Source organism: Silurus aristotelis, assembly GCF_946808225.1.
Source record: "Silurus aristotelis genome assembly, chromosome: 9".
Taxonomy (NCBI): domain Eukaryota; kingdom Metazoa; phylum Chordata; class Actinopteri; order Siluriformes; family Siluridae; genus Silurus; species Silurus aristotelis.
This window is the reverse complement of record NC_139582.1, coordinates 13,775,014-13,790,578: the sequence shown is the minus strand read 5'-3', so window position 1 is coordinate 13,790,578 and position 15,565 is coordinate 13,775,014. Positions and strand designations below refer to the sequence as shown.

General features: G+C 36.4%; 1 long non-coding RNA gene across 1 annotated transcript; it reads left to right on the top strand.

Moving 5' to 3' along the window:
• The first annotated feature begins 276 nt into the window (after positions 1 to 276).
• On the top strand, positions 277 to 14,969 carry LOC310731391. Its single transcript, XR_014535180.1, has 3 exons — positions 277 to 353; positions 13,345 to 13,693; positions 14,381 to 14,969. It is a non-coding gene; the product is annotated as an uncharacterized lncRNA (long non-coding RNA).
• The last annotated feature ends 596 nt before the right edge of the window (positions 14,970 to 15,565 follow it).

Sequence of the window (15,565 nt, the reverse complement as noted above, 5' to 3'; positions counted from 1 at the left end):
GACAAGGTCAGGAAAATTGTAATCAAAGTTACTAAGGATGGGCATTGTAAAACATATCTGAAACCTGTCTTACGTGATTCTTCTTCTGTCACCAGAAGAACAGAAGGACTAATGTTCCAAAGAACTGTTGTATTGATAATAGTGGTATTTTGAAAATACCAGTGGAGAGTGTTCTGTCTATTTAAATAGTCATTTAATTTTGGATTTATTCGATTGGTTGGAGCCCAGCATGTGATTTAGGTTATAGGTCATGATGGCCATTTTAGATTTTAGTTCACAACAGCACTGGTACAGCAGATGTCTCAATGATTACAAAAGGCTATATTTTCTTTTCATGCCAGAGGCCGTTATCTGTAAGTTTATTTGGTTATTGAATTTCATGTTTCATGCTATCTTGTTTTAGCATGTTTTTCTGTTTTCAAAATAACTTTTACTCCTTTTATCCTTAACATATGTTTTTTTGTTTGCATTTTAGCGTCACAAGAATAAAGTACAATGTTGAGCAGCTTAAGATTTAGAAGAAACTTTCAGTTTTGATCTTTTTCTTCGTCCTTCATCCTGCTTAGCTATCTGTCGAAGTGCAAACAGCAGGGACAGATTATTACAATTTCCATTTTCTTCATGTGGCTAGCTATAAGATTATAAGATAATAAGATATATAAGAGATAATAAACATGCTCTCTGTTTCACCACTTGGCATACAGCAGGTGCAACTCATGAGTACAATTAACTTAGCTAGTTAGCTATTTGTGGAAATAGTTGTGTACAACTTTCTATGAACTCTCTTCAAAACTTATGTTTTGAAGATGTACTGAGTGGATTTTATGTGACTTTACACCTTATATTGAGCTTTTGTGTTCTGAGTGGGCACTGTGTCCTGATAAAACTGATTTCAAGTGCAGGCTGGGTTCAGGCTTCAGTTTAAAGCTTATAGAGATTTCTACTTGAAATGTCTGTTGTTCATTGGCTTTTCCATCATCAATAAGCTTCCTGGTCTCATCAGGCAAAATTGCTAAATAATTACTAAATCAGGCTTCTCATGCTCCTCACATTTTAAATCCATTTTATCCATTAGGAAAGACTTTTAGATATTGGCACTGGCTGTATTTTCAAGTTTATTACCATAATACTACCGCAGTACCGTATACTGTGCAACCCTACTCCCTGGTGACATCACCAGCTTTTTGCCATATGATTAGATGGCTAAACGTGTTTTACATCATCTTGCCCAGCAGTGAAGCACAGTATTCACCATTTATTTTTTAATGAATTGTACTTACTATTAATTATGTCTTGCCTATTATTTTATCACCAGAAACACACACAAATTCCTTTACCTCACACCAATGAGACTTTCACCAGCTCTTTAATTAAAGGCTAATTAAAGGTGAACCTATCATGGGTCCTTCTAATATTCCTAATAGTTAATCCCGGGAACGCCGTGGGGTGTCAGTTCACTCTGCCTTCTCTCAAACACACACATACATAAAAAAATTTGCACCAGAAAGGAAGCCATCTGTTGTATGGTTCTGCATGAAATGTTTCAGGGTTCTTCCAGGAGGACAACCTTAAGCTCTCATCACCATACTACACTTACTCAGTGTTGTAGAACTTTCTCTTTATAATTCATTATGGATTTAACTAATCTAGACTACAGAAAACAATCTGTACTTAAAGGGTCTGTGAAGCAAATTAGAGTGGTTTTCTATCTTAAGCAGTCCAAAGTGAAACTTTTTTTGAGGTTAAGAACCGTTTCAAAGAGTGCAGTATCGGGTAACTTTAACCAGAGTTTTCTGTACTTTTTAGAACTCTGATTAGTTCTCTGTAGGTCTCACTGTGGGAACACTAACAGTGTGTTCTATGTAGAACCCTATTTAGAGGTATTAGAAGAGACAATTAAGGTACAAAAGTTGCCCCTTTAATTGTCACTTCGTAACAACGGTGAAAGTACAGTTTGGTCCTTTTTTTCTAGTCATCACATCATTATTGACTGGTGCATTTTTTTTTTTGGTGCTTAGAATCTCTTTTCCCTGAAATGTGGGTCAAGGCCACTGATTCAGACAAGCTTCTCAAGCTATTTGATTCAGAAAGTAGGATAAAAGGCTGGCTAGTGTGCGAGGCTTGTTGACTAGACTAATATTATACCTGTGCTGCATTGTGATGTCATAAACTGTATTATATCATCAGCATTGAATTTATCTGTTGAAATAAAGCTCATATTGGTCTGACATTTCTATCCTTCTTTATCATGATTGATTTTTCCCCTTAAGCCAAATGTACTTTAAACAGGAAGTGATTAAAAAGATTACAACACTCCTTCGTTAATAATGGCACAGACAGGTCGTGCTTAGACCCCGCCTGCTCTGTGCTCCATGCTCTTATTTTTAACTCGGGTCAATCGAGTCAAACACTTACACGCAGCGTTCAGCACTTCAATCAAGCAGGTGACGGCTTTTTTTGTTCTCTAGAATCCTAATTAACAACTGAGAGAGATTAGTGGCCTGATTAGTATTCCACCACAGCTCGAGTTCTGCTTCGCTCTGAAAACCCCCCACAGCATGGCTGTGAGACGATGATTGTGCTCGGCTGTAAGAAACACAGAACATTATAGATCATTATCAGTGGTGTTACAACAACACTAAAATATTAATTCTAAATAATTCAGAATCATTTCACAACATTTATTTACTGAAGCGATGTTTAAATGTAATAAACACTTTCATTTGAGCATCATACTTAAGCTTACAAGGCTTCTTTGAATGATTCAGCACATTAGCTTGCAAAACTCATTGGGTTCTAGTTAGAGTCCTTTTTTATAGGACACACTGTTTGAAGAACCTTTTAAGTTTCCACAAGTGCTCAAGCTAAAAAAAACTCTTAAGCATTCCAGATTTTTACTTTGTTATGACCACCTGCCTTATATTGTGTTGGTCGCCCTTTTGCTGCCAAAACATTTCTGATCCATCGAGCATTAATGGCTCATCTGTTGGATCGGACTACACTCCCCACATGCATCAATCTGTTCCTTCCTTGGACCACATTTGATAGATACTGAACAGGAGCTGCAGTTTTGGAGATGCTCTGTCACAGTCGTCTAGCCATCAAATTTGGCCCTTGTCCAACTCGCTAAAAACCTTACGTTTGCCCATATTTTCCTGCTTCTAACACATCAACTTTGAGGAGAAAATTTTAATTTGCTGCCTAATATATTCCACCTACTATCAGGTGCCATAATGAAGACATAATCAGTTTTATTCACTCACAGGTCATACTGTTATGTGTGATCGGTGCAACCCTTTATATAAAAAAAGAAGGCTCCTCAAGGGGGATAAATTAGAAAGTTTTACTGAATATTTGTTTTGATCCTTTCCTGATGAAGAACCACTGTGTAGGATGCTACATAGAACTTATTCTACATAGAACATGTGTTACCTCTTCTAAGTATTTGTCAAATACGTTTTTGGTTACCCATTGAACATTTTGTTCTATATAAAAGCATAATGGCTTCCACCAGAAGTACATCTGAAGAACGGGAAGAATGTTCCAGATAAGATTTTTAATTTTTTAATTTTATTTGTTATTTTTTTAAACAATAAAGTGTTCTTGGATCCCACTTGCTGAGAATACTCTGCTGTACAATACCAAAATATGTTATTGATTCTGCTATTGGGACCACTGGCACTGTATGTAGAGAACAGAAAAGGAATTTAAAAAACCAAGAAGTACAAAATATATACACTCATAAATAGTCAATAGGATTTCATCACATCAGAGTGCGAGCAGCAGAATGTGATCAACCTCCAAGCTGTTGATTGAAACTGTTAGTTTGTTTCATTTTGTTTGTCATGAAATTGCAGATATTATGCTGATTACTGAGGGACATTGGGAAGCTTCAATGGTGATAATACGGAGAGTCTCCAACTTTATTTAAGGGATTTTTACAGACATAGTCAGAGCTCATGAAAGTTTCACAGCAGGTTTGAGTCGCTAGCACAACGGCTCATTATTGTTTCGCAGTGACAGAGAAGGTGAAATGTGTGCACACTAATTTAGCCCTGTGGTGCATCTGAGTGTGCGTGTGTCCAACCCAGCATTCTTTAAATTTTAACCATCTTTCATTGTCACTACTGTTCTGTTGAATCTCTAGAAAAGCAGCAACTCTTCCTGTCATCATTTATTCAACATCAACTCCTATCACACCTTCAGTTGCTCCACACTGCCACTTTTACACCTCAGCAAAAACAGTGCGGCTACAACGGGCAGCTCTCCATTGACACCGTTCATATGAGAAATGTTTCGGAGCCAATGATGATGACTCATAGCAGGTTTCACAGCCGCAAAAAGGTCCTATATATATATATATATATATATATATATATATATATATATATATATATATATATATATATATATATACACACCTTATTAACCTTATATTCAGACTGAGTGCATTACATAAACATCCAGTCAAAGATCATGTCACATCAAGACCTCAGTCAATTCACCTTAGCTGTGTTTTTTTTTTATTCGTAAACTCTAGCATTCAGTGAACAGATCTGAGTAGATGAATTGATTTTGTGTGTTTGGAGATATTATATATTCTTTGTCAAAAACCACACCCCCTCTAAAACACTGCCATTTGAAGCCGGCAAATGAAAAGGAACAATTTATTTCATGTAGTATCCAAAGCAATCAAAACTAGAACGTAATCCAAATGCACAAATGAGAACAGGCACAGGTCAGGTGGTCAGTAAACAAAGTGACTAAGGCAAGACAAGGACGAACAGAAGCAAGAGATTTTTTATGGAACACAAAGCAAAAGAGAATGCACTACTTCACAGTTGAAAAATGGAAACAAAGGGGTAACCACATATGTGAGTTACATACTTGTGAATGAACTATTACAATACTTGTGAATGAACTCACACTTGAAGGCTAGAACCAATAATGCGATAGGGTTGGGTACATTACCTGAACAGAAACAAAAACGTGACACTAGACTAATGACGAGACGGAGTGGAAACATTACATGATTAAAAACAAATATATAAATATGAAAACCAATCTACACGTTCCATGCAAACACAAAAGTGAAAGTGGAAGTTCACTAGCACTGAAGCCGGCTCGCTTTCTGTGAGCTGGCACGCCTTGCTCAGTGTGAGAGAGGATAATCTCCGACACATTTTGTGGAAAGTTCTCCTGTTACTGATCACACTCAGTTTTTGGCTACTGTTGACTTCATGACTAGTGTTCTATATATAATAAATAATATATCAATATATAATATACACTCAACGGCCACTTTATTAGGTTCAACTGCTCGTTAACACAAATTGTTTTTAATCAGCCAATCACATGGCAGCACCTCAATTCATTTAGGCATGTAGACATGTTCAAGACGATCTGCTGCAGTTCAAACCGAGCGTCAGAATGTTGAACGTGGCATGGTTGTTGCTGCCAGATGGGCTGGTCTGAGTATTTCAGAAACTGCTGATTTACTGGGATTTTCACGCAGAACCATCTCTAGGATTAGAGATGGTAGACTGGTTCGAGCTGATAGAAAGGCAACAGTAACTCAAATAACCGCTCGTTACAACCGAGGTATGCAGAGAGCATCTCTGAAAGCACAACATGTTGAACCTTGAGGCGGATGGGCTACAGCAGCAGAAGACCACACCGGGTGCCACTCCTGACAGCTAAGAACAGGAAACTGATGCTACAATTCGCACAGGCTCACCAAAATTGGACAATAGAAGACTGGAATAACGTTGCCTGGTCTGATGAGTCTCGATTTCTGCTGCCACTTTCGGTTGGTAGGGTCAGAATTTGGCGTCAACAACATGAAAGAATGGGTCCATCCTGCCTTGTATCAACGGTTCAGGCTGGTGGTGGTGGTGTAATGGTGTGGGGGATATTTTCTTGGCACACATTGGGCCCATTAGTACCAATTGAGCATCGTGTCAACGCCACAGCCTTCTTGAGTATTGCTGCTGACCACGTCCATCCCTTTATAACCACAGTGTACCCATCTTCTGATGGCTACTTCCAGCAGGATAACACGCCATGTCATAAAGCACAAATCATCTCAGACTGGTTTCTTGAACATGACAATGAGTTCACTGTACTCAAATGGCCTCCACAGTCACCAGATCTCAATCCAATAGAGCACCTTTGGGATGTGGTGGAACGGGAGATTCGCATCATGGATGTGCAGCCGACAAATCTGCAGCAACTGCGTGATGCTATCATGTCAATATGGATCAAAATCTCTGAGGAATGTTTCCAGTACCTTGTTGAATCTATGCCACAAAGGATTAAGGCAGTTCTAAAGGCAGAAGGGGGTCCAACCCGTTACTAGTAAGGTGTACCTAATAAAGTGGCCGGTGAGTTTATACTATCCCTATGTTTGTAAATGGTATTGCTCTACCAGATTCTCATTAAACACTGCTTTTTAATTAAGCAGTCCATAAGAGGGTCAAAAAGAAGTGTTCACATTACTGTTGAAAGTTTGTTGATTTTGTAGCAAATTTTTCATCTGAAATCACAAATCATGGTTTGATAACAAGATACAATGAAACAGTAAGATAGTGAAGATCTGATATGCGTTTGTAATCACTTTATTTTCTTATGTCGATGTAAAATGAGTATGACATGATACTCTGCAGCCAAAAGTTCCACAATCATGTTTTGTGATTTTGATAGTATTAACTTCCTTACATATTATTTTATGCTACTACTGTACTGATAATTCTGTTAAATAAACATTTCCATGTAATTTGAAGCTTTGGTATCTTAGGTACTTTAGTACCGGTATACCGTGTAACCCAACATCCAACTGTGACCACTTTTCCTGTCCCTCTTCCCCCCGTGGATTCGTCAAGGCCTTCCTCTGGATAGTGTTCTCTTCATTTGGAGGCCACTCTGTGCAGCTGGGGATGGTTTCTTATCAACGCCTTGGTTGGTTCCATGGAATTCCGAAGTAAGTACAGGAGATTTGAGGATGGATGGCACTGTAGTTATTGTCAACAGTCTGCTACATTGACTCAGGACTACAGTTTGCTTCTGATCACCATCACCGCAACATCGTATATATGCAATAAATGGACATTCGGCGCAACCCAGATGAGGATGGGTTCCCTCTTGAGTCTGGTTCCTCTCAAGGTTTCTTCCTTATGCCATCTCGGGGAGTTTTTCCTTGCCACAGTCGCCACCGGCTTGCTCGTCAGGGACAAACGTACACTTATAAAGAACATATTCATTTTTTATCACCACAATATCATCACATTAATTGATTAGCCACATTAGCCAAATTAGCACACACTAACAGTAGCTAGCTAAAATCATACTAACTCCATTACAGCTAGCCAAAATTAGCTAATAACAGTGATGTCATTATGGTTTACAATTTGGCTAGTTGAGCTTAATTTAAGATCTGCCCCACTGACTAAATAAATTATACTAATAAAGATGTCTCTCAACCAGATCAGTGTTTCCTAAGATTTTAGGATCCAGTTGCGTGTGAAAGTTTGCATCCCTCCATGAGTCATGAATATAAAGAAACTGTCCAAACAGGTTCAAGTAAAAATTTAGAGTGAAGTTTATAAAATTCGCATGTGGCTGACCTAAACAAAAGATTTGTATCAGTGTACAAGGAAGCAATGATAACCAAAGGGTGGAGTGAAACTAATAAAAATCCACAATTATATTACTTCCTCATTAGCAAAAACACTTTTTATATCTTAAATAGTGAACACTTTTTGCTAAACACCAAAAGGTAAAAAAAAAAAAAAAATTAATACTTTAAATTTTAGTGAACATGAGAGGACACCTATAGTTATTTAAATTCTAAATAATCTGTATAGCACTTTTAACAATAGACATTGTCCCAAAGCAGCTTTACAGATATAAATGGTTATAAAGTTGGAATGTATATGTTTAGTGATGATAAGTTTGTTCCTTATAAGGTTATCCTTGTTGAGCAAGCCGATGGCAAAGAAAACCATCCTGAGATGGTATGAGAGGAATCAGACTCAAAAGAGAAACCATCCTCATCCAGTTTGCACTGACTGTGTTATTTCTTTTCCAATGAGTGAATGATGGTGGTGATTTTTCATTTATGCATTTCATATGTAAAAAAAAATCATTTAAATTAATAAACAATTTATTATGAGATTCTTAAGGGGACAAAAATACACTTTTAAGACATATTTACACAGATCCAGAGCGTGTGTAAACTTTTGCACGCTTTTATCCAAAAGTAGTAAACCTTACGCTTACAAGTAAACCCATTATTATTGCAGTATTATATCTCATATCGAATCAGCTTATTGTTATAATGTGAATAACTCCTATTCTTTTCAATGCTCAATAGTACAAAAATTCTCTTCATTGAGTCGCATGCTACGTTGTTAAGAATACAATGTTTTGGCGATGATAATAAAGATTACAATCATTTAAAAAAATCACAATGGTGTGAACTGTCTGTCAGATCAGCTCCACAAATTGTTAACTGTGTGAAAATTGAAAGAAGATAAAGTTTTATTAGAGATAAAACTCCAACAAAAATACGGGAAAAAAGTGATTAGTTAACTTATTTCAGACATAATAGTCCAATTGTCATTTTAATGTTTAAAACTGTGAAAGTGCCGTTCTGTGCAAAATTCATTCTGTCGCATGAACGGCATCGATGGGAATTACGGTCTCCTGTGAGAAAACGAGGTCAAACACACGGTGAAGATTTTCTGCTTTTAGTTTCATTCTTGTGTCAGCGTTCGGCCCCGGAGTGCTGGCAAAAACCCGAGGGAAGGAAATGAGAAGGACATTGCACAGGAAGTACTTTTAATAAAAAGACAATGCGAGCATGTTGAACGAACACACACATATACACACACACACACACACACACAGAGCTCAGTTACCACCAGCAATGCTACTCTGCAGTGAGGGTCCAATATTTATAAATCAAGTACTAATAAAATTACGATCTCTGATGTTGGCAATCAGGTTGCTTGAAGGCACCTGTGGTGTTTGTATGAAGTAAGAATTGTGTGTTTGTGTGTAAGAGTGGTGGGGGAGAGAGAAAAAAGCTATAGCCAGGTCTATGTTCTGGATGATTTAATGGGCTGTTCTTGCTCTAATCATCACTTATTTCCGTATAAGAAGCTTTCGATGACGGCCTGCTCATGAATTATTCATGTCCCGTTTTGCATAACTGTCCTACGTACTTTCTTTTTTTTTGACACACAATTCTTACATTATCAGTGAAAAGAAAATTACAGTAACAATCATGATGACTATTAAAACTCCATTAAAGTTGCTCATTGTGTGCTGATGAAAAAGAGCCGAGCCAAGCAAAAAAAAAAAAAAGTCTTGGAAAACTGTCTGGTTAAAGGCTTTAAATGTTTTAAAAGTTTTAGTGAGCGGTGATGAAGCAGAGTTACCACGCTAAAGTGATAATTTTTTTCTAACAGCACAATGGCACTGGTTTCATTCCTTTGTCAACTATCAATTTTTTTTTTTTTTTTTTTTTTAAAGGGACACAACTACATTTTAATCCATTTCAACTACATCTAGTTGTGAAACATGAAGACAGTGGCTCTTTTAATTTCTGTTAGATCCTTACCATCCTATATTTACTCTCTCTTTATGTTTATAAGCCACAAAAATTAAACAAATTTTAGTTTGTCATGTTATTGAAAAAACTGAAAAGAAGTTTAAACTCCTGTCTAGAAGAGGTCAGAAAATATACAAAGTTCTGACACTGGAGATTGTTACGTGTCGCAGTGGCACATATCCGTTTAAAGTTTTTTTGGTGCTTTTGTTTTGTTTACTTTTTTTTTTTTTTTCTTTTTTTTTGCTGTTCTCTCACCCTTCTGCTTTCTCTTTCCTAATTACAGGGGCCATTTTCATTCATTGGCTTGATCATACAGAATTTATGCACCAATCAGTAATGGTGATGTTCCAAAAAAGGTGGAGCTTTGAGTATTAAAACAAAAAAAGGGTAGTGTTGAGACAAGAGAAGTGGTGGTATAGGATGTTCGAGAGATTTTTGCTTGTTAAATGCTTGGTACTTGGTAGACTTATTATTTGTATATTTATTAAGATTAATCTTCATGTATATTATCTGTTCTCTGCCTACTGTTCATACTGCTCCTAAACATGCTGTGTGGACAGATAGTTCCATAATCATCTCAATCTCTTTATATTATGGGTGGAGTGTCCTTTGAACACGTTCCTGTGATTGAGCTGTTGCTGTAGACGTGATATTGCATTAAAATGAGTGCTTTAGGAACCAGTGATTTGCAGCTGCTACTGTAAGAAATGCTGGTCTAGATAATGAATTAGCACTTTCTGACCAATCCAGAACTCAAGTAGTAGTATGAAGTGGTTTAATCCTTCAAAGCATCCTTTTTATAATTTCAAAATTAAATACACCCCAGTTTGAAAAGCACCCATGGGAGCAGCAGCAGCAAATTCTGAGTCTAATTAATCACAAATGGTGCGCTTCACTGCGAATAACATCAGAGGCTCATTTTTGATGTTTTATTCTTTCATGTGTAATTTAATCTGATTAGAATTTTACTTTTTGTAATTATTTTATGATTTTGTTTGTTGTTTAAACTCTTTGCTCAGGTTTTTTTTTTTTATTGTAAAAGCTAATAAAAAGCTCTCATACGGATTTTATGAAACCAATCTCCAAAACTTCTGCTTGGGTCTGTGATAAATCTCCACTTTTTCTTTTTAAAAGCTTTTAAATTCTGTTTTATTTATATAGTGCTTAGTAGACATTTTCCAAATCAACTTTACAGAGATAAAAAGGTTATAAAGATATAAAGGTTATAAAAATGTATAAAAACAGAAATACAGAGCAATACCAAAAGATTATTATGGTGATGTTATTTGTAATCAAATGCATCTGCTGTGAGACACACTCTCGTAAGACATATCGTATTTTGATTGCAAATTAGCTCATGACATCGAAATACCAACTTTGGATTGTCTTATTAAACATTTAGATTCCCATGTTTTGATAATCTTTTTAATGCTTTAAAAACTCATTAACTATCAATCATATCAGCTTGTCGTGTTAATGATTTGTGTGTGTGTGTGTGTAGGTGTGTGTTACCATGGTGGGTAATGCGATGCTTGTTGTTAAGACAGGGGCCAAGCTGTACATGTTTTTTTCCTCACTTGGCCAGATAAGATCCAAGTCCAGGTTTCATTTCATTCCTTCATAACTCAGGATAACTTGTTTTGTGGTTGTTCTATAGCAATAAATGCAACTCAAAACAGATAAAAATAATGTTCTTTGCCAGTAAAAGCTGCAGATTTTCTGAAGATGGAGCAACCAATGGCTTTGAGTAAGTTTTCCATTATGCAAATAAGCAACTGATGATAAGTATCCTGATGATTTCCACCGGGAGTGGAAGGACTATAATACGACTCTGTCCATCGTTGTTTCTTGTCCAAATATGAATTATGGATTATAAAGTCCTCTCATCAGAGCATGTTGATTTTTCCAATAGCGGTGTAAAGTTTGCGACAATTCCACCGAATAAAAGGATGTCTGTGGCACGCTCGGTGCACTGCCTGCTGTTCGTTTTGATTAATTAGCAATAAGAGAAAAACTAAAGCTAATGCACCTTGAAATCTTTATTTTATGTCTCAGTGAAGTGGAATAATGTTTATAATCACACAAAAGAACACTCATCTCAGAGAAACAGCAATATAAAACCCAGATGCGTGGAAGCCGAGGCGCACAAGGAGGCTCCCTCAGCAGCCGTTTCTGCTCGGATGAACAAACTGACATAAAATCCCATCATAATACGATGCAGCTTTCCATAAAAAAAAAAAAAAGAAAAAAAAAAAAACAACACCTCCAATCAACGAGAGCAGACAAGACGTTCAGCTAAATCGCTACAATCCTCCAGAGATAACTCGAACGTCGATAAGATTAACTTTAATAAGGCTGAAACGATGAAGCGCTTTCACTGTGCAGTTTGTGTAATGGAGTTTTATTGAAGAAATGTATTGTGTGTGTCTGGACACAGATGACATGCCACACACAGTCTCTCTCTCTCTCTCTCACACACACACACACACACACACACACACACACACACACATGCACAGAACTAATCTTTTTTCAACATTTACAGATCTAAATCTGGCTTTAAGTTGTATGAGTTTCAGCGTGATTTAGCTTTTTTCCAGACAAAAATCATGTCTGAAATGAATTCTTGGTCGTGAGAGTAGAGCTCAGTGTGTTGAAGTGCATACTGACACCGATTCAACACCACTGACATCAGAGATGGCTGACGATAAAGTATCTGTCAGTGTGAGAAATCTGTGATTAAACTCTCAGAGTGTGAGAGCTGTTTCGATACTCCTCTAAAATCCACCAATGGGAGTAGGCCACTACATACAGTTACACTCACAGTGACAAAGAATGTAAAGGATACATGCTACTTGATAGAAACACCTCAAACCTGCTTTGTGTGTGTGTGTGTGTTTTCAGTATTTTATTGATTTTTTTATCATATGCTGTGTGTGTGTGTGTGTGTGTGTGTGTGTGTGTGTGTGTACGTAAGTGTGTGCTCAGAAAAGTATTTGCACAATATACATGTTCAATAATTTCTGTGGTTTTGTGTTTGTGTATATGTGTGTGTGTGTGTGTGTGTGTGTGTGTGTGTGTGTGTGTGTGTATGTGTGTGTGTGTGATTAGTAATTATTTTAACAGATGCTGTGTATGTGTAAGTGTGTGTTCAGTCATGTGTAGAACATGTGTGTTCAGTAATTTTAATCAGGGGTTTTGTGTGTGTGTGTTTGTGTGTGTGTGTGCGTGTGTGCGCAAGTGTTCAGTAATGTATTCGGAGAACATGTGTGTTCAGTAATTTTATTCAGATGGTGTGTGTGTGTGTGTGTGTGTGTGCGTGTGTGTTTTCAGTAATGTAAATCAGATAGCATGTGTTTCAACATTTACAGATCTAAAGCCAGATTTGTGTTGTGTAATTTTCCATGTGATGTTCATTTCCCAGACAAACATATTATATGAGAATGTTGAAATAGATGGGTGGTCCTAATGTTATACTGAGCATGTTTGGTTCACAGTTTTCTGTGTAAGATGTTTAACCTCCCAAAGCAGCATAAAATTATCTTTCTTCATCCATGTCCTGCGATCTGTTATACAGAGTTGTGGAGTGAAGTGGTATAGAAGCAACCCATTAAAGAACGTCATTTTTATTCTTCCTGATCCAATAAGCTGATCTCTCTCTCTCTCTCTCTCTCTCTCTCTCTCTCTCTCTCTCTCTCTCTTTCTCTCTCTCTCTCTCTCTCTCTCTGTAGTAGGACGTGTGTGTTGCAGTGAGATAAAGAGGCTTGTTGTGACTCTTGATAGCCACCGTTCGATAAGATCCAGACGTTGCCCATCAGGCTTGGAGCTCTGGCTGTCTTGGACGTTTTGAGGAATGTGTCAAAAAGCATCTACGCTAATGGCAGCTGAGGAGGATTCTGTAATTCCTGATAGCAGCTGGATAAAAGAAGGAGATGAAAGTTAAATGGAAAACTTTTCAGACGTTTCATACCGGTGGGATGTTTGCATTAAAGAAACTTTAGCTTCCAACATCAGCCATTGTGACTTTCTCTCTCATCTCTCTGCACTGATAGCATTAGTGAGTAGCAGCATTAGCAAACCGTGAGTCACAGCGTTGGCTGTACTGCAAGTAAATGCCAGATTTAATGTTTAAAGTTAATGTTTTATAAAACGCATTTCCAAGTTCCTGTTTCACACTTTAAAACCAAGTCCGAGTTAATGGCATTTTTAACATAACATTTAAGCATATTTAGCATTATCATTCTACATTTATTATAGCCATTCCATTTAACATAATTTTTTACATTTAACGCAACCATTCCATATTTAGCATAGCCATACCTCACATAATATAACAATTCCACATTTTACATTATCATTCTACATTTACTGTAACCATTCCGCACTTAACATAACCATTCCACATCATTTATCATCATCTCATATTTAATGTAACCATTCCATATTCAATGTAACCATTCCAATTTTTACCATAACCACTCTACACTCAGCATAACCAATCCATATTTAACATCACACATCTCATAGTTTTTACACTTGTATTTTTTTTTCATGCTATTTTAATATTTTTGATTTATAACATTATTCAATTTAGTCCACTTCATTTCCATGTGTGTTTTTATTTTCAGATGTAATTTATTTTCCAATAGTCATGTTTACTTGATTGTCCAGGATATAAATTGTTACCTGTGAGAAACTGCTGAGAAACAGCTGTGATTATTCAGTCAGGAAGTTTTTTTTTTCCCCTCTGTCTGCTGAATAACTCAGAACTGCTCTGCTGAAGCCTGAAGATCTGTGAGGTCAGCATCACCAAATCAGCTGAGCTGAAATTCTGATTAGAGCCACTCACAGAAAAGGGTAAAGTGAAATTCACAGGAAGGTTCCGGATGCTTCAGTGATTTGAGGGCCGAGCATCCTGAGAAAAAATGAAGCGCCTGCGTATTCATTTGAGATTCAGAGTCTCAGCACTGGCTTTGTTTTAACGTTCCTAGGGCACATTCCTCCTGCACTGACCTTCAACACTGACAAAACAAAGCATCTTTCTGTAAAAGCAAGAACAATAAAGCGAACATGGACAGGTAGAGCGTACACATGCACAGAAATACTGTTTCGGCACAAACCTGGTTTTATTCCAGGACCCTGAGTTCTTTTACATTACAGAAACACTGCATAAGCATACCTTAGCAACAATACAACAAATATGATGTTAATGATCCTTAGGAAATGTGAAATGCTTGTTTTGATTAATTCGGTTTTTATCTCACTGTTCAATAAAACATCTGATGCTTTAAACTTAAATTATTTTAAAATAAATAAGTTTAGAAATTCACTACAACTTCAAAACCCTTTAAAACTTTAGCACAGTGTTCTTTTTGTAAAATTTCCAGTTATATGCTTAATTATTATTATTATTATTGTTATAACAACGATTATATGTTGCATTCATCTGTTTTTATTATAAATTAGGTATGTTTAAAAATATATATATATTTACTTAAAGCATTAAATATTTTAGATACTACTATTTTTAAGCGAGTGACAGTAAATGGGAGACTAACACCTGTTCCTCTTCTTGCAATGTTATAGCACACCAAATCTTCAGACATTTATTACTGAACAATCAGCAATGCATAACCCTTGCCCTGCCTCTAAAATATTGTTCATGGCAGGGCATTTATCATCAGATTTTGATTACCACACATTGCGATTAAAGAAATATAAAAAAAACAGTATATTTTCAATTTTTTTGTGTGCTCAGTAACAATAAATGCTATTTTCTCTTTTTTCTGATGGTATGGTAATTCACATTTATTATATATATATATATATATATATATATATATATATATATATATATATATATATATATATATATATATATATAAATTTTTTTTTTTTTTTTGCAAAACGAAAATAATTGAACACAACTTACAATGCCAGCCAATTATTTTC